At 35.9% G+C, this 26,125-nt stretch overlaps 1 long non-coding RNA gene across 1 annotated transcript in view; it reads left to right on the forward strand.

The window, feature by feature from the left end:
- Positions 1-1,997: 1,997 nt before the first annotated feature.
- Positions 1,998-26,125, forward strand: part of LOC145688836 (uncharacterized) — a 274,554-nt gene continuing 250,426 nt past the window's right edge. Inside the window, exon 1 of the long non-coding RNA XR_014131998.1 lies at positions 1,998-2,118. This is a non-coding gene — a long non-coding RNA (uncharacterized LOC145688836). The remainder of the gene's footprint in view (positions 2,119-26,125) is intronic.

Consider the following 26,125-nt stretch of genomic DNA (forward strand, 5'->3'; position numbering starts at 1 on the left):
GCACTTATAGCAGTATTGCACTATCATCAATGATAAATTTAGTATTATAAAGATGTAATTTATCATTTTATTTTTATGATATGCAAAATATATTTTTAAAAATAATTATTGAATTTAGAGAGGACCGCCGACAATTAGTGGTCGCTGCAAGGAGTTCGCTAGATAAGAAAGATTGGGGAACGGTGGTAGAAACTGTGAGGTATAAAGCATATTTTTATAATTACGTATGCTACATTTTATTTAAAGACTTACAAAATCCTCCAGACACTTTCAATAACATAACACAATAATGTATAATGCATAATATATAGGAGAATTAAAAATAGACTTGTAATATTTTAAATACTCTCTGTACCCTTGTGAAAATAACTCAAATTTAATTTTATGCATTACTAAGATGTTCGTTTGTTTTTGCGGAGCATGTTTGCCCTTTGTCAATTATTATTTCTTTCCTTTTTTTTCTAATTCTTCCGTCGCTTGCCCACAAAGAATTAAAATAGTGTAGTGAAACGCTACTAAGTGGGGAAATGTGTAACTATTATAGAAGTAGATAGCTGGCAGTTGTCAACTGACCGCAACCACCTGTCAACAATACGAGAAAGATAAGAGATATGAAATGAAATCTTTAAGTTTTACGTTCCATGTCAGGCTAAAGGAGACGGTGATGATGAGAAATGAATGGAAAGGTGGAATGAAGAAAGTGGGAGGAAACGAGAGAACTCAGAGAAAACCCAAGCACACGGTGTTTGTCCACCATAAAGTTCACTTGGCGCGAGGTGGGATCGAACCAAGGATCCCATGCACTAGAGACGAACGCTATACCACTGAGTCACCGCGGATAAGAGATATACTTGCCTGAATGTGTTTTTCAATGTTAAGAAATAGAAACTCCCTGTCACATACTCAATGGTGCTGGACAAGGTTGCAGTGATCATACAACTAGAAACGTAACCCACTCTCTTTTGTTTGCCTTTTTTATTTTTATTTATTTTAAGAATTTTGGAGAGGTGTATTCTACACTGAACAGTAAAGTTTTACTTTTACTCAAACACTACTCTAACACCTCCAAAAAGTGTGATTAATCTCCAGAGACCGTAAGTGTATCTTCGTCAATCGTTATTTTTCAAATTCATAATCTTTAGAAACTGTTGACACTAATTAAAATCGTCCAATAATATCTCTTCCAGTATAAGGCATTCTTAAGTTTCACAGGGTCATGAAGCCAGGTCCTCAATGGGAGTTGGACATGACGTAAATTGTCACAAAAGGTGAATGCTCTATTATTGAAAGTTTGTATGAAAAATCCAAGGATGTTATAAAATAGAGGATCTGCCAATACGTATCTTCAGTATATGAACTCAATGAAGCCCCCCCCCCCAAAAAAAAAAAAACAGCAACCGAGCATCGTCTTAGACGGCACGTCTGATTGGCTACTCTCGTTTCCGCCATGATTGTTGGTTCGAAATCTTGCGATCTTAGTGGCGCGGAGTGGGTAGAGTAGGTGTGGCAAAACTGTGACGTATGGCTTCACGATTTTGTTGTATGGGCAGATCCTCTATTTTATCACGAGAACATCGAGATTGACCGAAATTTACAATTTTGGGCATCCATTACAGGATTGCTCAGTATTATTTTTTTTTTAAGTGGGGGAATATCACGAGAACATCGAGATTGATCGAAATTTTTATAATTTCGAAGATTATACATTATATTATTAAAAGTGAATGTCACCCGGAAAAATACCAAACTGTGAAAAATAAGTTATTATTGGTTTAGTTAAAAACAGGAAGAAGGACACCAGGAAACTGAATAATACCCATACGACAAAACAATTTCTTCAGTGAAAGTGTAAAAGCTGTGTTTTCTATGCATACGTCACAAAACTATTATTTCATAGTCTAGAATGTACTGGCCCGGAAGGACATGAGAAAGAAAAATAACAAATGAGGCAAATATAAAAAACTCCTGGTTTCTAAACCAGGGTGTTCAGTTTTGGATGCAGGCTCGGTCGGTCTTGGCTCGCATCTGAGAACGCGTTTTAGTCTCGTCTCCAGTATACGCGAAAGTCTCGTCTTAACGATTCTTGGTTAAGTCAACAGTATTGATGGACCAGAACATGTAAGTTGTGTATTTTATGGTTTTTCTTAATTTTACACATCAGTATGGTCAGGCAATGCAATTCTCACAGTCCTCGTAACCGTAGGTTATGATCTATCTCATACAACCGTTTTCAATTATATATTTTACAGTAAACATTGGATTAATGTTAGCTATATCTAGATAAGATTTGTGAAATATTTGTTTATTTAATAAACATTTTCCAGTTAAGTCCGTTGGGCCAATTTATCCAGTGGCGTCATTTTGCCCTTCAAAGAAGGGCAATTACCCCCCCCCCCATGAGTGACGCTATTAACCCCGGAATTATTAATCAAAGAAATGGAATAAAGTTGCCCAGGATCTATATTTAATGGTAGCATTCGCCTGTGCAACTGATGAAACTTTCTGGCCCATTGGATTCGAACACGAGACTTCCCGAATGCGAAGCACCGACTACTAACTTACACCTTTCTTTATGAAGTCAAAAGTGATTTATTTTGTACAACCATAACAACTATATCCCCACTCTCACGCCATTTTTTGCTATGTAACCCTGTTTTCTTCACACAAAAGAAGGAAACCCTTTTTATTGTCAGTTTAGTTTAAAAGAAAAAAAAAATCTCGACGCACGCAAAGTTGACTGGAAAAGACCACAATATTAAATGAATAAGTGCGGGAGGGACAACCTGATAGCAATTATCGTAATTGGTTCATTTGTCAAGTCAAGATTCCACAATGTAACGAGTCAGTCATGAAATTTTTAGTGCTATGGGAAAGGAAAACACAATAGACTATAGACAGTCCTCCGCACTTTTATAGTAACTGGCGAAAGAAGGGAAGAAAAAAAAATACTAATCCTTGTTTTATTTTCCTCAAAAAACATCTGGTATTTTCCCAAGCTTCGCGTGGTCATGTACTTTTTAAGCAGATGAGGAGAGAGAGAGAGAGAGAGAGAGAGAGAGGGAAGAGAACGAATGAAGGGGTGGACAATTTCAAGTAACAAAACACTATCATAGGGCGTTTTTTGGAGTTCACACCAAACAGGAAACAACACTTCCCTCTTTTGAGCGAACAAGCAATTTGCTTCGTGATCGTCAACTGTTAGTGTTTACCGAGCATGACAATCAAAGGTTTGTGTCTGTTAAGTGTGAATTAAAAATAAAATTCAGAAGAGGAAAGGGGGGGGCGAAAATTTTCTGCATCGCCACAGTTTATAAAGCACAGTTACCTTTCATTTTTTTTTGTTTCTTTTGTCATAATGTTCAGGAGTTTTTTTTTTCTACTATTGTCCATATTGCTAATGGTTTGCGGAAATGACAGTATCCGGACGCTTTTGCTGTTTGGTATAACAAAATGGAACGTTGTTAATAATCATTATACTACAATAAAAACTCTATTGGAATTTAAGCGAATAACAAACGTTGTTTTGAACTTCAAACTCAGCTACGAACCACAACCATTGTGCAGATCGCACAAACGATGAATCATTTGAACTCATAGTGCTCTGGCGTTCCGTAATGTTGACCACGAGAAGTTAAGTCTCTCGCCTCGCCTCGAAAATGAGTCGAGAACATCTTCAAATTCGAGATTAGACTAAAGACCTGATAAATCTCGAGACGAAACGAAAAAAATTATCAAGTCTCGGGGTCAACATTAGTTCATCCAAATCCTGGGGCACACCTACGAGGGGGGGTCTACTGGGTCCTCCCAGAAGTTACTAACTCAACATATATTTGCAGAGGCGGATCCAAGGGGGAGGCTATAAGAGCTATAGTCCCCCACTTGACACTTAAGTATACACTGAGTAAAATGAGCTTCAATCCTGCTTTACACTGGATAAAACTGCAAACTATGGTTTAGCCCCTCCCTTGATCATATCCTGGATCCGCCACTGTATATTTGTACTCTTTCTCAATAAAACTATAATTACTTGTTTAACAGGGAAATGATCGATGTAACATGAACATTTAATCTTGACACTTCATCTGTATTCTTTCTCTTATAAAAACGATGTTTTTTTTTTTTTTTTTGAAAGTACAGGTGGAAGTATTTTACAATTACTTATTGCTTATTGTCTTTTCAGGTGCAAAATAATATGTATTCAACACTACAATGCCTTGTAATATTGGATCCCCTCCCCCAAAAGCTTGGAGCACTTACAACAAAAATTTCTGGATGCGCCTCTGCCCAAGTCTTAAATCTCTAGCATTGTTTTAGTCAGTGGTGCTATTCAGCCGGTTCGCTAGAACCGGTTGTTAAAATATTTCGAATTCACAGAAACCGTATGTTATACCCAGACATAACAGTAAATTTTTTTACCCAATTATGCTCCAAGAACAGTAAATTTTAGTATAACTATTCTTGTTTTTAGAAATCCTTGCAGCTACAGGGTTTAACATATGCAGGCCGGTAGCCAGCCCAAAAGTGTGTGTGGGGGGGAAGGTACCAGTTAGGAGGGGGCGATTCAACCATATTATAGTTCATCACTATATTACTAAAACCTAAAATAGGTTCACAATAAGGAAGGACAAATAAGGAAAGAAAAAATAACCGGTTTGACTTAAATAACTAATATAACATTGTTCTCTATGTAATATAACCTTAAATTCCTAAACCACTTTAAATACGTATAACCTTAGCACTTAAGTTCTAAACGTATAAATACACTTTGAAATATGATTGCACAGTTCTGCACTTAGTTAAACATAACGAGACCGAAATCAATTTGAACAGTGAATTTCAACATACAAAATAGCTTGTAGCACTATCCAAAAGACCACGCACTCCACCATGCTAAAACCTAAAATAGGTTCGCAATCTACCTTAAACGTGACAGGTTTTGTGACGTAAAAGCCAGTTAGAAACTTCCGGAGACATGTCGAACGGAAACCTCTTGTCTGGGTCGCGAACCCCAAACAAGTCTCATACATGAAGATTACTGAATGGCCTTAACATCCACCCAGTTCCTCCAAGAAGTAATTTAAATTAATGCAAGTCTTGGGGGCGTAGATAGCGTAGCTCAAAATTAATTAGAAACATGGGAGTAGAATTTCAAAGATAAAATTCGATAACACAGAAATAATTTAGAATAAGAATGTAATGAACTGATCTTGAATAATTGAATAATCACAGAGCATGGTATGGACTGGTATGACTTAAAGACTAGAGAAGACAATGCATAATCACTTACTTTTGGCAGAGCCGTAGCTAAGGGGGAAGCCAGCGGAGCGCCCGCCCCGGGCGCTGATAGCAAGGGGGCGCCGAACGAGCAAGGAGAAAGAAAAAGTGATGTTGGACATGAGTAAAAGACAAGTCGCCCCCAGAAAGTATTGGCGCCCTATTAGATCAATATTGCTGTCGGTTATCAATTAAATACGTAGATTTCTTAAAAGTCTTCTTGCTCGCTTCGCTCGCAATCCTAGAGTTTAAGTAAGTCATAACAAGTTTTTACTTATTACTTGAAGAGTTGTAGATGATTTCTTAATGACATGTGGTATACAAGGTGCCGAGTAATGACTTATAGTGTACGCAGGAGCATTTTCAAAATCAGAAACGAGCAAAGTCGTGTTCGGCATTTTGACAGTGATGAGTTTGCTTACTTCAAAACGTTTTTCTACCCAATCCGATTAATCTCGACGCATAGGGGGCCAAAGCACTGAATTCTTGGCAAAAATAAGAATTCGCAATATGAAGCAGAAAATTGAAAGAAAACCAATTAGTTCGGTGTGTGCAGTGGTTACAATAATATTATTTCGACATTATTTTATCAAAAACATAGAGTTTTACATCATAAAAGGAAATGTTCCTTATATTCGCGCCTAAATTATATAACAGATTATATGATTGGGATAAACAAACGTGTGGGCAATATGCTTTGATTTGGCAATTTACAATTGACTTACATTCTTACGCATGAAAGGAAAAAGTGTACTTATTCATTTTACAACTGAATAGTAACAAAATTGAAGAAAAGTTCTTGCTTCTCAAAATTATTTCAAAGTTGTGGAGAGCAGGGGCGGATCCAGGACCGACTTCTGGGTGGGGGCGGTGGGCTGTCATACTGCTACTATTAAGGGCTCCAAACTTTGGGATGGGTTTTATTTATATATATAAAATAAGAAAGTTCTATTTTCTGTGGGGGGGGAGCGATCGCCCCGATCTCCCTCCCTGGATCCGCCCCTGGTGGAAAGTTCGTGGTGACAATGAAGCCCCCAACGAGGTCTGGCGGCAAAATTCCCAGAATCGATCTATATTCAACTTTGTCACTGCGTGCATGGGGATCACACGTCTAATAACCTAACACATGCTCATAAATTCATCCAAGCTCAATTCAAAAGCAGCATTGCATCCAGAATGCGGTTTTCCTCAAACATTTTCATGCGCTATATTTCCCAAAAGTGCAAATATGTGCAGGTGTTCTCTTTGCATACAGTAAGAACAATGTTTCCGCTACGACATATTAAAAATCACAAACATATTATGCCATATTTTCTACTAAAATGCCATTCTATCGTTTGACTATACTTTATATGGTTTCAGTACCACAGTATTTTCCAAATATGATAGGTAGGGGATTACCATAGGGATATGATAATGATTTAACATCATTCCAAATATGATTATTGACTACACATCACATCAACATTCTAAATATACAAAACGATACATACATGTGGGTCTTGTCACCATATATTCCAGCCACTAATTATCTACATGCAATGTAGGAATAGTCGCATTCAAAGTCATTTTCCTATCTTCTGTCACTAAGCAGCGTCTCTCCGGCTTCGGTGGATAACCAAGTTTACACGTCCCATGAGTTCATTGTAAACTGCTATCACTTCTTTTCCTGCACACTATTTAATGTGTACACTATTAAGGTTTCATTATAACAAATTATATCCAGTCAATCTTTTATTTCATTTTTCGAGTTTTTGCTAAGAATTGCCTGGTTTGGCCCCACTGTGTGACGGTGAGAATGAAGGTATGAAAGTGAGAAGAATAAAGAGACACATTCAAGCTGCTGTTTGCGTGGAAATATTAAAAATAAAGGTAAACGAGGGAAACAACAACATTTTCGAACTTCAAGCAGTTGTAGAATAGGGGCTTAAGGGATCATAAATTAGCCTAACGAAGTTCGACTTTTTCAGACTATAATCACTATCAATGATTTATTTTTATATTCCATTTACATATCAAATGCTTCCAATTCAGAGGAATTTATTGGGGTCATTTTTTCATCAACTTTCTGTATCGCCAGCATATTATTTTGTGCATGCGTGTCTAGTTGTGTGATGTTTTTATCTATCTACATACATACAAAACATAAGTACACACATTCTTCATATATGTGCGTGTTAGTGTATTTTAATATGTTAATCAATAATAAGTACCTTAAATTCGGAACTTTCTATCATTAAGAAATAAAGAAATTACTATAATTTTAGACATATGTAGTAGCCAAAGTATATTTAGGATTTTAAGTACAAACATTGAAAACATATTCTTCACCTCCATCGATCAATATTTAGAAATTCATAAAGAAGGCTCCTTTTGAATTTCCATTACATTTTACAAAATATTTTTTACCGTTAAAAGATCGAAATCAAAATACTATTGATGTGGTCACATACAGTGGGCAAAAAAAGTATTCGTCTCAAAGCGCACACAATATAAATCGACTCATATATTAAAGGAAAGGAATCGACTCTATCGCACAATAATATGGTCATGGGTTTGTCTATATTTCCCAGCATAAAATAAAGGAAGAAACAAGTGAAATTTTGTCTTTCGTTTTCTACAGGTTACAATAAAGAAGAGAGACGACATATTTATTCCCAAAAAAGTATTCGTCTTGTATCTATACCAGAAGCAACACACTCTTCGTAACGCGTATCTTTGGGTATTATTGCTGCAAACGCTTCTGTCAATTGGTGAACTGTAGTCAAAGAGTGTATGTGTGCTGCTATTGGAGTCAACAACAAACAGAAAGCAACCAGGTGAAGACGAAATGGGCCGGAAATCAAAAGAAACAAGTGAAGAGGAAAGACGAATGATGATACGATTGTTTGGTAAGAGTAAATCGTTTAGTGAGACCAGTGTTAGACCCCTATGATTGGTCGGCCTATTACCATCATTTAAGGCCTCATATGTAAGTTTAAAAAGACAAAAAAATACGAGAATCTGTCGAGATCTGGGCGTCCATCACAACTAACGCAGCAAGATAGACGTCTCATCGCACGTAAAGTTAAGGAGAATTCAAAGTCAGTGCACCAGTCATAGCTGCGGAGCTCGAACAAGAGTCTCCAAAGAAAGTGTCAGTCTAAACCGTGAGAAACGTCCTCTATGAAGCTGGATATGGAGCCCAAACAGGCCACAGAAATCCATATATCAGAAAAAACAACCGAAAGAAGGGCCAGGAGTATACAATGTCACACAGGAACGAGATATTCGACTTCTAGATTATTTTTTTTTCACTGATGAAGGCACATTTAACTTGTTTCAATCAGATGGACGAGTTCTAGTATAAAGGAAGAATAATTGTGAAATTCAGGAAAATAATTTTACAGCTACAGTGAAGTATAGGGACGGCTCAGTACTTGTGTGGGGTGCATGAGTGCGTACGGGGTTGGAAAATTGATTCATTGTAAGAATAATGGATCACACAGCATACATCAACATCCTGAAGACACATCTTCTCACGAGCGTTGAGCAAATGGGCCTAGCAGGGGATTTCATATTCATCCAAGATAACGACCCGAAACACACTGTGCTGAATACGAAGCTGTGGCTTTTATACAATATTCCAAAGTGGATGGAAACCCTTCCAAAATCACCGGACATAAATCTAATTGAGCATCTATGGCATTCTCTGGAAACAAACATATGGAAACACCATATTTCAAATAAGACTGATCTTTAAAACGCATTGTTGATGAAATGGAGGAAAATTACCAGCGTAACAACAGAAAATCTAGTTAGGTCAATGTCAAGGAGGTTGTAGGAGGTCATACGGCGAAAATGAGAACCCACAAAGTATTAAAAGTTGGGGCACAACAACCCAAGCTATTGCAGATGAATAGTATTTCTTAGTAGACGAATACTTTTTTGGCGTGAAATATGTTTAGTTCATTTTATTTGTACTTTTTCGTATGCTTTGAATATGAAATAACTTCATTTCTATGTTTGGTATTTATAAATGTAGTGTAATGAAATATCTTTGTTTCGTTCTTCCTTTTACTATTGAGTTGAATGCAAATTATATGCGTACAAACATTTCAGTTCTGGCCGGACGAATACTTATTTTGCTGACTGTACAAAATAAAAGTAAGAAGTTTACAATTATTACTGGAAATTAATACTGTCACCCATTTCGAACAATTTAAAAGCACATAGTTTTTAATGTATTGAAATCATTTTTTATCGATAGTATGAAACGTTGTAAATAGTAGTAACTTTCCATAACTGTTCTCCTAGTGAATTTGCATATAACCAAGGGTAGTTTTGTCAAGTTTAACAAAAAGTCCAAAATAAGGCTCTTGAAAACAGCTCTTATTTGAAAAAGGGTACATAATGATCGTTTTTGGTTGTTGCAATGGTTTGGTCTTTTCAAGAAGATGAATAAAAATTCAGCGTAGCATAACAACAAAAGCTGCTTTTGTTATATATATATAAAATGATTGGTAAGGTCAGTGTAGGGGGCGCTGAATTCTACTTCGCCCCGGGCGCCGAAATCTCTAGCTACGGCTCTGACTTTTGGTAACGATGATGAGCAGAACCGGGGATGAATAATCTGACTCGCAGAGTTTCGACGTCAAAATAGAACTTCCAATAACCGAAAGAGAATCTGCTAGTATTTATATTATTTTTCCTTCATGTCAACATTCTTACACATTCTTTCTATGTCTTCCTAGTTCTAGAAGTAACAGCCGGTCATTTGCATTGTAGAAGTCAAGGCACTCTAAATTTTCCATTGGATCATGAATCCTAAAGAATACTCAAACTGCCTCCACTTCATATATTGCCTATTTTAATGATACACATTTTAAAATTCAATTAAATATTTTGTTTGATTACACATTGTGCTACACAATAATATTATAGATCATTTGCAAGCCTATCGTGCAAAATTTTAGAGAGGGCAGTAAAAATTTAGGAGGCCCGACCTCCCTAGACCCCCATGGATACGGGCCTGAACATATGATCTCTCAGAACAGTGGCGGATCTAGCCCGGAGCCTAGGGGATCTATGCAATGCGAGTTTTTTGAGCAATAAAAATAATTCAATCTATTATCTATATATTTTTAAAGTTTTTTTGTGAACACATGATATTCCTATCATAGTCTGGGTTCTTGATCCCCCTCCCCCCGTTTTTATCTTCTATATCTGTCTCTGTCTCAGAACAAGGTATAAGCGTTTATTTCTTAATCTCAAATTCTCACAAGGGAACAGCTTATATCGATAGTAGCATTGCCCAATTAAACATTGTGCAGTCGATAGAGGAGTGAAGAAAAGTGAGAAATCCAAAGTTTTACGGGCCGACATCCAGAAACACAGGAGATACAGAGGAAAGAAGGATCTAGAATCATGTGAAAATAGCAATGCAAAAGATACACTGACACAGAAATATCTTCAAACTGATTAAAGTAGTCAAAATGACATTTACACAACAGTATAATAAGCAAACATTGTACCCACATACAACCTCAATAACATATGTAATGCAGTTACATATTAGTTTTCACATGACTCTAGATCCTTCTTTCCTCTCTATCTCCTGTGTTTCTGTGTGTCGACCCGTAAAACTTTAGTTTTTTTTCTTTTCTTCACTCCTCTATCGATTGTGCATTGTTTGATTGGGCAATGCTACTATCAATATAAGATGTTCCCTTGTCAGATACCAAGAATGAGAACTTGAATCACATGAGCATAATAGTGAGGGTTATTTATATTTGAAATGCATGCATATCATTATAAACAATTGTCGATCCATTGCTGGATTAAAGTCTTTCCAATACTTTCTGAAAACTATCTATCATGGATAATTCGTTTTCAAGATATTCGCAGTGTTATTTAATCTCGTCACATCACCTTGTATTTGGATGCTGTGTATGTCTGGGTATCCAGTAAAAAAAAAAAAAAAAAAAAAAAAAAAAAAAAAAAATCCTTTTGTCTACCTGGTATGTTCTGTTTCTAAGAAAGTTATATCTATCTACTTATTCATCTACTTTGTCTCTCGCTCTCCTTTTTAATACTATGAACAGTAAGTTCTTTTTAAAAAAAATAGTTGGCAGAACGATGGAAAAGATGTATACGAAACAAATGCATCTATAGATGCATTGCCCGAGAAAAGGAAAATCTTTTTATGAAGTGTGTGTATAGATATTCTCCCCCCAATTCACAATCGGTGACGGAGTGCGTTTAGAGGTGCACTCCCCATTAAAGGACTTTAGTATCAACTTCTAAGTAAAGACGCTAGATGGCAGTAGTACACAAGCTCCTGACGGAAAGGAATCCTTTCTATCAGTCATGTGAATCCACTGGAGCCCAACCCAAACCCCTCAAAAAAAAAAAAAAAAAAAATTGACAAAACAAATAATCTTGCGATTTCCAAGTAACCGAGTTCCAGATTTCGAATTATGCAGACCTATGCAATGTAAAAACCATTTCTGGTATTATAAAGTGAGCTCACCAATGTCCCACATGTTCTTTCTAACTGATTGTTTCAAAGAGTTTACGACAAACAAATTATTAACATATTAAACAATAAACCAAAACAATTATAACGTATTTAATTAGCTTTTCATGCAGAGGATGTAACTTCTTAAGAGGTTAGATTCTAAGAATGAAGTTCATTCATATATAAGTAAGCATTAATTAGTCATGAGAAAAAGAAAACTTGGTCGGTCGTATCACGGGTAACAATCTTCATTCATAGTTTTTCTTTTCCTGCAATGAAAGAGTCAGGCTGAGAGAGAGAGAGAGAGAGAGAGAGAGAAATCTTAAAGTAAACAATAGAACTACAATTAAGCAAGCTTTGTTCCAAAGTGATGATACATCTCAGAATAATTAGTTTTTGTTTTCTTCCTAACGTAAAACGTACATTTTGATGACGCTTTAAGAACTACGTTTTTTGGTGGAGATGACATGTCTTCTTGATGTTTCAGAGAAGCAATGATGGTTTTGGGTGAAGTGGAGGAGTGGGGTATTTTTTTTCCCAACCTACTTAGGTATCTCTTTAAATGTCTCTTACACTCTTTTTAAACATTCGGCCATGACACCAATGTCAGTAACTTGTCTTTTTTTTCTTTTTCTTATCATCTGATCATAATGAGAGAGAAGGTACACCATTCAACAATAGATGATAGCGGGAAGCCATGATGTAACCCATTAAATTCTTTCTTTCTTTCTTTTAAATCGTTCCTCTAATTCTATAATGGACTAACATATATTAAAACACTTATTTCCAAATTCCCTGTTATCCTCCTGGCTTGCCTATTACCTAGAGCGCAATCCTTTGGTGTACCTGGTCTAGAGTTTCATTTCCGGTGTAAAAGCGTTGAAATTTGAATGCATGGTTGTACGGATTGCACTTTCGCAAGAATATATTACTGTGCGTTCATCCACCTTTCATACGGAATAGAAGCTTGGTATAAAACCTTAAGTACCTAGCTTAAATATAAGTTCTTCATTTCTTCAGCAGAGATAACGTGGGTCAATGAAAACTTGACCCACCATCCACCATGAGCCACTCTGACTCTGACCACCAAAACTCATGGTCATCAACTCTGACCCATGATCCACGCCCTCTCCTCCACTGACTAAAGAGTTTACACTTGTAATAAAGGAAGGCTGTGAAAATATTAATTGGAGTTTGAATTTCTGCGGTCCATCCTTCAAGCACAGCTCTATTAAATACTAGTGGATCTGACCTTTACAATATAATATAGCAAAGTGTTTGTTATGGATCACATTACGATGAATTTCAATTTAATTATTATATATAATTATTTCTTTGTTCAATTACAGATACTTTTCAGTGGAAAATATAAATATGATGAAATTTGAAAGTCTCAAATCAAAGTAAAGTAGGCCAACATAAAGAAAAAACAGTGTAAAATTAGAAGTGAAATCTTTCAGTTTTACGTCCCACGGTTATGCCGGTTAGGCTGAAGGAGACGGTGATTATGAGAAATAAATGAAATGGCGGAATGAAGAAAGTGGGAGGAAACGAGAGAATCCCGAGAAAACCGACGAACACGGTGTTTGTCCACCATAAAATCCACACGGCGAGAGGTGGGATCGAACCAGGGACCCCAAGCACCGGAGATGAACCCTCTACCACTGAGCCACCGCGCCCCCTAATGTAAAATTCGACTGTGTCTCGAAAGCCAAGTAATAAGTCCTGTTGCTATTATTACCATTACAAATATCAATATCCAAAAGTACCTGAAGTTTTTTTCACTTAGATATGCTCATCTCAGTTAAGTAATTAAAACAAATGAAAATGGAGGCCTTGAAAGTAAAACGTAGACAAATTCACCAGTGTTCAGAAGATGTTGCCTACAATACACTGAGCAGAGTGGGGCAGAGTGGTTCATGGTGGGTCAGAGTGGGTTACGGTGGGTGGTGTGTAGCAGTGGACCACGTTCTGTTGACCCACTGATCCACTTGACCGAAGACCCACTCGATTGCTATTCTTCAGAAAAATGTAATATGAATAATAAAAAATGAACATTTCTTTGCACATAACGGAGCCGCTATTCAACAAATAGAAGATATTAAAATTAGATGAACTTTATTTTTATAGGATAAATTGCCTAATGTACAGAATTCTACAATTATACAATTATATTTTTAACACAACTTGTTGAAATAAAACACACAGTTTGTACACGTGCAAAGAAAATAAAGAACTAGAGAAAACATAACCACGATTAAACTATGGCATCAAACGTATCAGGTACCAATGTATTAAGACTTGGAAAATCCTATTACTGAGTATCAGAGAATTACAAACTTTTCACAAATTTTAAAAAAAAAACAGCTGAAAGAGTATTTGAAAATTGAGACACTACCATGTTAGTGTGCCATTATTATTATTATTATTATGAACTTATTAGGTATTTATAAAATCATATAATTTTGTGTTAGCTAGTATCTTAAGCATTTACCCGCAATCCTATATGTAAAAAAAAAAAAAAAAAAAAAAAAAAAAAATCCTGAAAGGGAGAATCATAAATAGTAGAATCTCAGCCTCTCCTTGAATCGTTTATATAAAGATTGTTAAATAACTGTTTTGTAATCATGTAGGCCCTACATATGAATAAGTTCTATTCTTTAAACTGTAGGTCCACCTCTCATATAGCCTTGCTGCTGAGAAGAGGCGCTAAACTCAAAACAAGCAACCAACAATAACCAAAGTTCCTGTTGACTTTGTAATGAAATTTATCCGTTTCCAATATTTTTCCCGTTCATGTCGATATTGTCAGAAAGACTGAATTTAAAATTATGTGCTGGTGAATTATTTAAATTACTAGCAGAAGACCCGTTCTTCGAACGGGAGACGTCGTTTCATTTTGGACTTAAAGGAGAGGTCGTTCGTCATAGGGAAGGTTAAAGCTCTCAGGTTTCTTATAATTTCAGGTGTTTGTATACATTTGTTAATATGATACATGTTTATTTTTTTTGCATAATATCTTACTTAAGGGGGTTAAAGCCCAGACATCTCCTGCGTACGGCACTGTCTGCCACCATAAGACGACAAAACAATCGAATTTAATTGAATGAAACGCTTGTGCAGCAGACATGGATTGATTTATATATATGCGCGACATTGAATAATACCTTTGTAGGCATTAAACTTGAACTTAAAGAACCAGCATATTATTTCTTGGATTTGTTTGTAATTTATTAATGAAAGGTAAGGAAACAGTTAAAAGGACATATAAAGACATACAACTAAAACTAACTAACTCTATGAACTATGGAACCCGGAGGTTCAATGCTGCGTTCACAAAACCTCTCCACTGACTTCTATCCTTATCTAATTTGATCCAGTTTCCACTTTGTATTCCAATCTCTGCGAGATCCATCTTAATAATGTCCTCCCATCTGGGCCTAAGTCTTATTAATGGTCATTTTTCCGATTTGTCTTCTAGTTAAGACTGAAAGCGTTTCTACTTTCTTCCATTGTGGCTACGGGTAAATGCCCATCTGAGCCTCCTAAACTTCAGCCTAGCTAATAATGTTTAGTAAACCGTATAAATCAGCGTTCGAAGTGGAAAAAAAAAGCAGAGGTGATATATTTAATTATGATTTTGACTCAACATACCGGCTATTTAAATATTGTCTTGGTCACTGAAAAACCAGAGACGGTATGTCCTCATTACTGAAAAACCAGAGGCGGTATTGCATACCACTGCATACCGTCTCAGTTCGACCACTGCTATAAATAATGTAGTTCTTCGTTATGAAGTTTCTGTCATTCCTCATTCCCATTCCTCTTGGGTCTGAATATTTGTCTCAGGATCTTGTTCTCAAATACTTTCAGTTCTTCCTTCAGAGTAAGCGACTATGCTTCGTAACTATACAGAATAACAGGCATGATTATCGTTTTATAATTAAAGACATACAGGGTATAACAAAATATAAAATCAAAAGAATCTGTTGCTAACTTTTTTCTTTTATTAAAAAAAAATCTTACATTATCTTTTATTTTCTGAAAATGCACCTGAGTCAGCGACCATTTTTTTTTCTTTTTTTTTCATCATGTGTAGCCACACAAGTGCTGTACTATAATAATAATAATAACAAGTCCAGTCCCCTCGATTTTACCAGACCATGCAAAAGGCGACAAGGGAAAGTCTAACATATGTTCCATTTCTCATGAAATAAGCGACCGTATCAAAAGGCTATCCTCATCTGTCGCTAGACCAATAATCATTTAATATAACTGCTGTTTCACGGTGAATGCGTGCACCTGCACCGGAATCCAGCAACGGTGTTAAGACACATTTAGACGACGCTTCTCGCTGCGAGTAATGAAAATAAAACCAATTTAGTTGGTGTTCAGCTGTTTTTTTGCACAACATGACGCTTGGTTCTTGTATTGATTATCTATTAAGAGTATTTGGTAATTACAATATAGATTTAAAAAAAAAACATAACCATAATGACTTAAAATACAATCGAAATTCTTCATGTGATAGAAAGGGAGGGAAAAAAGTTCGCGTCAAATCAATCATAACTCAGATATTTATTTAATTTACACCGAAGTATCTACCTATTCCGCTATTATAGGCAGTGTCGTTTACCTCAATTTACAGACGAATTTTCAGGTACAGAACACGAAGTTTCTTGTTGAACATGTTAAGCCAGTGATTCTCAACCGGCGTGTCGCGGAATTTTCCAGTCAATGTGACAATGCAAGTGGAAAATAAATAAAAGTAATATACGAGGAGAAATTAAAAAGTAAAGGGACTTTGGAGAAATTTATATTCTAATGATAGAAAACTGAAACATACATTATTTTTCTACATAATTTCTCTGCACTTCAACGCACTTTTCCCGTTTCACAAGTTTTTTGATTCCGTCGGGGAAAAAAAGTTTTTCGGCTGCACTTGTAGCCAATTTTGTACCGCATCAATGACTTCTGCATCGGTTGCAAATCTTCTTTTCCTGAGCGCTTTCGTAAATGGGACACGCTAAACCATGACTGACATGTAAATATTGGCGATTTCGTCCACTGTGATTCGTCTGTTTTCCATTACCATACCCTCAACGACTTTCAAATAGTCCTCAGTCTTTGACATCGATATCCTGTCCGATCTTTCCTCGTTACATAAAGAAGTTCTTCCCTGTTTGAAACGCTCTATACATTCGTAGACCTTGCTTCGCGATAAACAGCTGTCACCATACTGCGCTTACATTGGACGAATAATTTCCTCCTTGGTGCAGATTGACAATCGAGCTGCCATGTTGAACAGTCTGCTACACTCCAGCGACTAGTGCAAGAATAAGAGTGACACGTTGCGTAGAAGTATTGCAGACGACACTAATTCAGCGCTGGATACTAGCAGTGTTACCAAATCCTAGTGCGAGAAATTGCGGAAGTCCCTTTATTTTTTGGCTTTCCCTCGTATTTCAGTATAAATTAAAATAGAAAAGGAACAACAGAAGTATTTCAAAGATGTGGAAATACTTATTTTCCAACGTTGTTTTAAAAAAATGGTCACTTATTTATTAGAATTGCAATGTTGCCAACATGTACGTTAGTGAGTCGTGGTACATTTAAGAAAGGAGAGTGTGCCCTCACCAAAAATAGAAAAAAAAAATATTCAAGAATCACTGTGCTAACAACGGAGGGTCACGAAGTGGCTCCGCTGAGATCCGAACGAGACAATTGTGTTTTCATTTGATGTGTTATAACTAGACGAATCCCAAAGTTATACGCGCCACCGGGCGGAATTTCGTGAGTTACAACACATTTTGTAATGTAAAAACCAGAAAGCTAGTAGAATAGTTTGAACCGGGTCATTTGTTCCGAAACTGTGGCGTAAATGAAAAGCTCGGCGAACACGTATCCCATCATTTTCAAGGACACACTTTTTCGAATAAAAAAAAAGTTTTCCCCAGGGTCCCCCGCAGGGTCCAAGACGCGGTCCAACTCAAAATTTTCAAATGACAAGGGGGTTAAGTAGCACATCGTTTGAAAGCTGTTGTAAAATAAAAGAAAATGGAACAAGTCTTGACTCTCTACGACAATCCTGTGCAAAATGGCGGCAGGTCAAAATGAAAACAAAAACTTAATATGGCCACCCCTATAAATCGGAAACCGTGAGACAAATGTGAAAATAGGAAAGGAAGTGTGGCATTATTTTCAAAGTACAACAATTTAGGTTAAAACGTCTTGTCCCAGGGCCCCCACAGGGTCCCAGGTGGGGTCCAACTAAAAAGTTTAAAATGGCAAGATGAATTAAGTAGTGCATTGTTTGAAAGCTGTTATTAAATGAAAGAAGATGGAACAAATTTCGACTTTCTGTGACAACCCTGTGTAAAATGGCGGTGGGTCAAAATGTAAACAAAAGCTTTATTGAAAATCTATGGCCACCTTGAATCCAAGATGGTCGCTTAAAACCTATGTCATTCATAACAGTACAAATCTAAATCTCTATTTTTCTCTATTATGTATTTAGAAACATTAGGAAGACTAAAGAATAATTGAATTTCCATTCACTTCAACTATTAATTCATTCAGTAACATACATATACTATGTTATGTTTCTCATGCACGTTCGTCACGGTTCTCTCGATATCATTTACGTGAATATAACGAATATGCGATAAACACACAACTTTGACTTCCTATTCATACTGCTAAACAAAAGTTGAATACATTCGGGTATTTTTCTAATTTTGTCATACGTAGTTCATACATAAAGGACTTGCTCCACCAGTCAGGTTGGAGGTTCTATTATAACGTATTCGTGATGGTTACTTTTGAATGCAATTGATCGCAACATTTCTAGCAATACCAAATACACAAAATGCATTCATTTACAAGTACCAAACCACGTGTAAATCATTTCAGTACATCAAACTGCGCAAACTTGGTTGGTTTGTCACAATATTCCAAGAAATAGCATATTTATATACAAACTCGTTTTTCACGCTGGCAGCCATATTGGATTACAGATGATACTCTTTGATATTTTGTGAGTATCTGCTATTAACCATAAACGTAAATACCACATTTCGCTTCTCCAACACCAGTGATTTGAGCTGGACATGCGTTCGATACGTAGTCCGGCATTTTGAACTCAATATGTCGCGTTTTTGAACATCTTTTCGTCACCTACAGATCAACATTCATGCCAAATTTGGTTTTCCTAGTTTCAGCAGTTTGGTATGCCTATCCTTTCGATATAGGTTTCAATTGACTATCTTGGATTCAAAGTGGCTATAGATTTTCAATTAAGCTTTTGTTTACATTTTGACCCACCGCTATTTTGCACAGGGTTGTCGTAGAAAGACGAGACTGCTCCATCTTCTTTCATTGAACAACAGCTTTCAAAAGATTGTGCTACTTAACCTCCATGCCATTTGAAAATTGTTAGTAGGAGACCCCGTCTGGGACGCTGGGGCAAAGTTTTTTTTTTTTTTTTTTGTTACCCCAAAAGTTTGTCCTTGAAAATGATGAGGTACGTGTTCACCGAGTTTTCCATTTATTCAACCGTTTCCGAACAAATGACTCGGTTCAAACTATTCTCCCAGGTATTTTTTTTCATCTTTTACATTACAAAATATGTTGTAACTCACGATATCCCGCCCGGTGGCACGGGATTCGTCTAGTTATAACATATTAAATGCAAAAACAATTGTCTCGTTCGGATCTCCGTGGAGCCACTTCGTGACCCTCCCTTGTAAGTAGCCAGCTAAAAAAAGTTGCCAACCAACAAATAAAAAAAAGGATAAAAAAATACTTGACTGGCAACTCTACATACGATTTTTTTTACACGAATTAGTGCCTACGATTGCTTGATATCTAAGCGAAACTTCATCAAATGAAAATGCTATCCATCGACTGATGGATAAACAAAATTCAGTTAAATAAACATAAATACTGCAGAGAAAATACGCCATCGTGTGATGTATTTCTTATGTGCTGTTACAGAATCAACAGTACGGAAAAATGAAATGTTATGCACAAGAAAGAAAATTAGTTTTCCATTGTAGGAGTAACGAAGAACTATCGTCGACTGGTAAATGCAATGCTGACAGAAACTTGGTATTATGATCACTCAAATTGTGCTACTGTTAAAAGCGGGTATTCTATAGTGCTGCCAAAATATCTTGAGCCGTGACAAAAATGCGAACTAAAGCTCACACCCTCGACACACCCACGCGTTGAGCCAATAAGGGTTCAGTTGTTGCTAAGCGAGAGAGCCTTAGCGAAAGGAAGTAGAATTCCTTCAGCCGATAGCAGCGCTTAGAATAGAAGACTAGGTGTCAAGTCAATGTGGTATATCTTTAGTTAATATTTGCGCAAGTGCAGTACGTTCGTCGACTTCCACGGTAATTCTCAATACTATACAGCAACTACAAACAACAATAACAATGAAAACAGGAAGCGAAAGTAAGGCATTTAGACGCCTATATTTACAGATATCACCCTGTGGAAGAACTTTAGTCAAGATGGCTGACCTAGAGATTCATCCCGAAATATTTCGCTTTCAAAACAAGAAAGCTAACTGCGAGTTTATATTCACTTGATTATAAAAGCTAACATAAGAATTAAGATGCTTCCATGGCTTTGATCTAACTTTTCGTTTCATGGAAAACTATACATTTTTTTAGTCGTAAAAGGTGTGCCCAGGTATGGAAGGGTACAAACAACTTTACACAGATTTTCTTTCAGTGATTTCATCTATAATCATAAAAATTACAATCACAAAGTACATAAATAGGTATATAGACTGATTGTATTATGGTCTACCAATTGAGAATAAAACCTTATCGTACGTGATGTACAGAAATCAACTGATTTTGACCAAACTTTTATAAAAAGCCCATCGTACGTGATGTATAGAACTCAACTGATTTTGACCAAACTTTTATAAAAAGCCCATCGTACGTGATGTATAGAACTCAACTGATTTTGACCAAACTTTTATAAAAGCCCATCGTACGTGATGTATAGAACTCAACTGATTTTGACCAAACTTTTATAAAAAGCCCATCGTACATGATGTATAGAACTCAACTTTGATTTTGACCAAACTTTTATAAAAAGCCCATCGTACGTGATGTATAGAACTCAACTGATTTTGACCAAACTTTTATAAAAGCACCTCGTACATGATGTATAGAACTCAACTGATTTTGACCAAACTTTTATAAAAAGCCCATCGTATGTGATGTATAGAACTCAACTGATTTTGACCAAACTTTTATAAAAAGCCCATCGTACGTGATGTACCTCAACTGATTTCGACCAAACTTAGTAAGTGTGTGAAATATTTACTTATACAGACGATTGGCTTCCAGCGATAGATTATTTCCGTAGAGAAGTAAGGTATTATTATTGTGATCACAGGAGTCGTGAAATTTGACCTAGATCTTCCAATTTAAGCATCCAATAGAACATGAATTTGTGTCCTGGTCGTTAACCCCCTTTCATGAAATTTTGCCTGTGTCGTCTCTCATACTATACAGAGAACATCTCCTGAGGGTACTGTGTTGAGAGAATTGAGAGATTGCCACAAAGTTCCGTTTTGTTTATTTTTGTTGCTATTGTAGTTGTCGTTATTTTATATGTTTGCTATTATTATTGTTACAATTTAATTTGAATTATTGTAAGTGTTCATGTTCTAGTAATTGTTCTAAGTTTGGCCACGTTGTTGGTGCACTTCTGTAGTTCACTTTTCTGAAGTGTGCGTTTGGAAAGTAGCTCCACGAATCGTACCGAATTCTTGCGATACATCACACATAAAACAAAGCAGTTCTGTGATTGATGTAGAGCCGAGGCTTCACGAGTACTCGTGATCACTATAGCTATAAGAAAACAGCTGAGTCGTATGATTTACCCTATTGTCGCCACTAGTGGCTCCAGGAGGGTATGATGTTACGGTTGCACCCGCTGTTGTTTCACGGACACCGGGACGCCACGAAAACAGAACATAAACGGAAATAGTAATATGTGCAGAAATGTTACTATTTCGGATTGCATTGATTGATAGATTCAAATCGTACGGCTCTCATAGGCTTCATTTGCAAATTCAGTTGTTAATCTTGGTATCTTTAACATACACAAACATTTCAGTACAAATAAGAGGAAAATTATGTATACCTTAGACACCAGTGTCACAAGAGAAAGGTAGATTTCTTCTGCTTAGAGTGTAAGATGGATGGTAATATTTTGGAAAAGAGGACAAAAATCAATGATTTCGACGTAATTAATACTCGATCATAAATTAACTGTCGTCTTTCAGAATATATTGAAGGAAAAAATATTGTATGTAATAACTCATATCATATACAGTAGAACTTCGATAATTCGACGATTAAGGGAATAGACATCCCTAGTCAGCACTCATCAATTTAACGATTTGCAGTGATGGTTTCGTCTCGTCGACGGAGAAAGGCATGATGTGACACAGATGCATTAACTTTATTCAGTGGCAGCTTTTGATGGAAGTAACACCAATAAACATTAAGAAAAAAGTTATCCTCCGAACTAAGGGGAAAAAGCTTCATACAATGTCAGAAAGTTAATACAACAATTAGTACAAAATGGACTTTCTTCCCTCCGTTTTTAACCATAAAATTCAAATTTTTACCTCTGTGACTTCCCTGAAAAACCACCACTGATTTTAATCATTATTGATACTTTAAATATTAACGTTTTCTATTGACATCTTACTCTCAAACTTGTAGCCAGCCTGATTTCTTAGGAGAGGCAGAAAATAACACTAAAAGGAAGCAAGTCATATTAAGGAAACTCTTTATTTATTTATTATTTATGCAATCTGTAACAGTTATGGATGCTTTTCCTTTTATCCTCTCGACTGTTTGTTCTTTCAACGTATATTTATCTAATCAAACAACTGAAATATTTCACGGAGGCTAAAGCACTTTCTGGACATCCCTCGCTTCGACTCGGGCTTGCTCTACAGTTTATTTGAATTCGTAAGTAATGTTGCGTACCTTCAAACGATAACAATTATAAATATGTACTGTATATATTAATATACTCCGTATCGTTTTTTTTTCTTAATGTCCAGACCAGAACAATTAACTCGATAAGTTTTATGGCCAGACATATATAAACATGTTTTTCTAGACAGTTCTGATATAATACATAAAGAAACCATTAATAATGGATGTATTCTCAATTATACAGGGTGCGGCAGAACCGACTAAGCAGTTTCTATCGATTACCGCGAGAGCTGTGGTGGGGGTAGGCAGTTGCACGTGGTCTGCCTTTGTTCAGTCGTTGACCCCATTTCAGTAGCTAATATGGTCTGGACCGGTGCACATCATGGTTTTGCCGTTCGCGCTTATTATGAAAACAACAGATCTGTGATCGCTACACAACGATCTTTGAGGAGTGATGTCGAGTGGCCTGGGCGGTCACCAGATTTGAGCATTTGTGACTACTTTCTTTGGGGATATCTGAAGGAAAAGGTTTTCAAAAGCCGCCCTCACACCCTACCAGAGTTAAAAGAGCGGATTATTGACGAAGTGAATGCCACACCCCGCGATATGTGTGCAAGAGCTGCTCGAAACTTCAGGGATAGTCTACAACAATGTATTGATGCTAACGGCCGCCATCTTGAGCACATTATTTTCAAAACTAAATGAATGTAAAATGGTATACTGTACTAATTTAGAAAATAAAAACATTTTTTTCTCTACATATCCAGACTTACTTTTTATTGCTCCTTAAAACTGCTTAGTTGGTTCTGCCGCACCCTGTATATATAAGAAATTTTGTGAAAATTAAGAAGGTAAATGCAGAAAATTTTCGGAAAATACATCAGATTAAATATATTTTATTTTGAGTGTTATTATTGAACATTTAGTGAGTAAACTACGTTTTAATTAGTTCCAGAAATTTTGAAATAACGAACTTAGGATAATATGTAGATGTTATAGCTTCGATACAACTATTCTTTGGAAATACACTTGGTTCCACTCCCTTGATGAAGAAGATGGTACAATTATAGAGTATTTGAGTATGAAATTCTTAGAATGAAAGCATAATGGGAACATCTAGCAAGAAGCATGGTCTATAAATTTTATGTAAAAATGAGTGAAGTGCACAAAATTGAATTTAATTTGGTAAGAATTTCATATCTATTTTTGCCTCAATTTATGAATTCTCTTCAACATTCTGTTTCACAAGGAGGAAAAAAAATGGTCTAGCCCCTCCCTAGTTGCGGGTCTGCTTATTCTTACAGTTCTATTTTTTTTTCCTAAAAAATATTGATGGTTGAACGAATTTGATGCCAGTGACATCTGTTAGTATAAATCATAAAAGGAAATCATACATTTCTTTCTTTGATTCTGATTCCCTATTTTTGAGATGCAAAGAAAAATAAAGGAGTTTAGTGTAGAATATTTCCAAAGTTTCACTAGTACTATTTTGAAATTCTTTGTAAGTTAAAAGATTATATATATATATATATATATATATATATATATATATATATATATATATATATATATATATATATATATATATATATATATATATATATATATATATATATATATATATATATATATATATCGACACTTGCGAATACGCCTAGCAAAATAATAATTTTGTGTCACTATAGCATACATACCTATAGATGTGGAAAGAATGTATATTTGAAAAAGTGTAAATGTACAGGACGTATATTGCGCTATACCGTTCCTGTTGGGACATGTTGAAGAGGAATATGGAAGTTTGAAGCGAATATATACTTGTGTGCGTATATATACACAGTACATTCATGGCTGTAGAAAGACTAGTAAAGAAGTGAAGAATTTCTTCATTTTAGTATGCAAATTGGTTTAAAGCTTCGCTTTCCCTTCGTACACATCAGTGAAGTAGAAGCTATCTTCTAGATTCCTCTCCTTCCCCGTCTCTCCTCTGATTTTTTTCTGTCACCATCAAGTTTTCTTTAGCGGCGTTCCCGTCCTCCTCAGCCTTACAGATAGAAGTGTGCACCAAGATTACACACTCACACAAACACACACACACAGAGATAAAACGAATAAAAAGAGGAAAAAGATATGGCACTGTTAGTGGTACATAGAAAGAGCGGAATAGATGTTAGCTCGCTAGACTCTTCTGCCAAGCGGCAAGGGTCCCAGGTCATGAATACCAACATTCGCTACCAATTTGTCGTTGACGCGACCAGATTCAAAGATCAGGACAAAGCTTCTATGAACACACACACAGAGAAAAGGATAGTTTTGTTTGTGTGTGTGGGTGTGTGAACAAGAAGGGGTAGTGGGAGAGAAGTACTGAAGACCTTACAGAAAGGTCGACGAAATCTCTCTCAATATACATATATTAGAGGTTAGATTCTCTTGCTAAGTTTGTGGAATAACTTGAAAATTTTCGATAGCAAGGGAGGTGTGTGCGTGTGTGTATATATAAAATGGAATTCATCCTATTGACTTTTCCCCCCCTCTAAGTTAGTAATTTCGAATGATTGGATTTTACCTCGAACATTCCCTTTCAATACATATTTCCCTGGTGCTTTCCAAATCTCTTTAATACAACCCTCCCCCCCTCCTCTTCTTGTAACACCTTCAAAGAGAGAGAAAAGGGAACTCCTTCAAGTCTCTAGTTTAACTTTATTGGTACACAAAAATGTCCGACTCCTCACGTTTTCTTTTTTTAATGTATAATTTCGAGTGTGTTCAACCATTAAAAATGATAGATTACGTACTTTACCTACAAATATGAAACTCCTTCCGTACATAAAAAGTGTAATTTTGTACATTTTTTTTAAATGGAAAAAGTAGATAACATTTTTTTAAAAAAATTCTCTTATTACTTCGTGTTTTAAACTGCTTATTTTGTGTTGCAATTTAAAACGGAATAAAATTACTTGATTCACAGTATCAAACTTTTAAAAAAAAAAAAAAAAAAACAAATTTTGTATTTTTGCCAACGGGTTCACTACTCTATAATACAGCACATATATGTACACGCACACATAACAGCAAATACTTTTGTCCAGCATTTTTTTTTTTTTTTTTTTTTTTTTTGCTTTCCCTTAAAGTAGTAGCGGTACTTTAGCACAAGCAATTTCTAACATAACATAAAATTGACTTATTCCAGTAGTCAACTCAACAAGAATGGAATATTAAAAAAGAGTTTTCTTTTCTTAAAGCTATCATTACGGTGAAAAGTTTAGTTCTACAAAAATATTACGGTTCTACAACTTAATATGCATGTTTTAAAACAGAAATGGTAGTCGAAATTTGATATTATTATCCTTATCAATTCTGAGGTCGCTATACTTTA

The sequence above is a fragment of the Thermobia domestica genome, chromosome 7, assembly GCF_964235325.1.
Source record: "Thermobia domestica chromosome 7, izTheDome1.hap1.1, whole genome shotgun sequence".
In the NCBI taxonomy this organism is placed as follows: Eukaryota; Metazoa; Arthropoda; class Insecta; order Zygentoma; family Lepismatidae; genus Thermobia; species Thermobia domestica.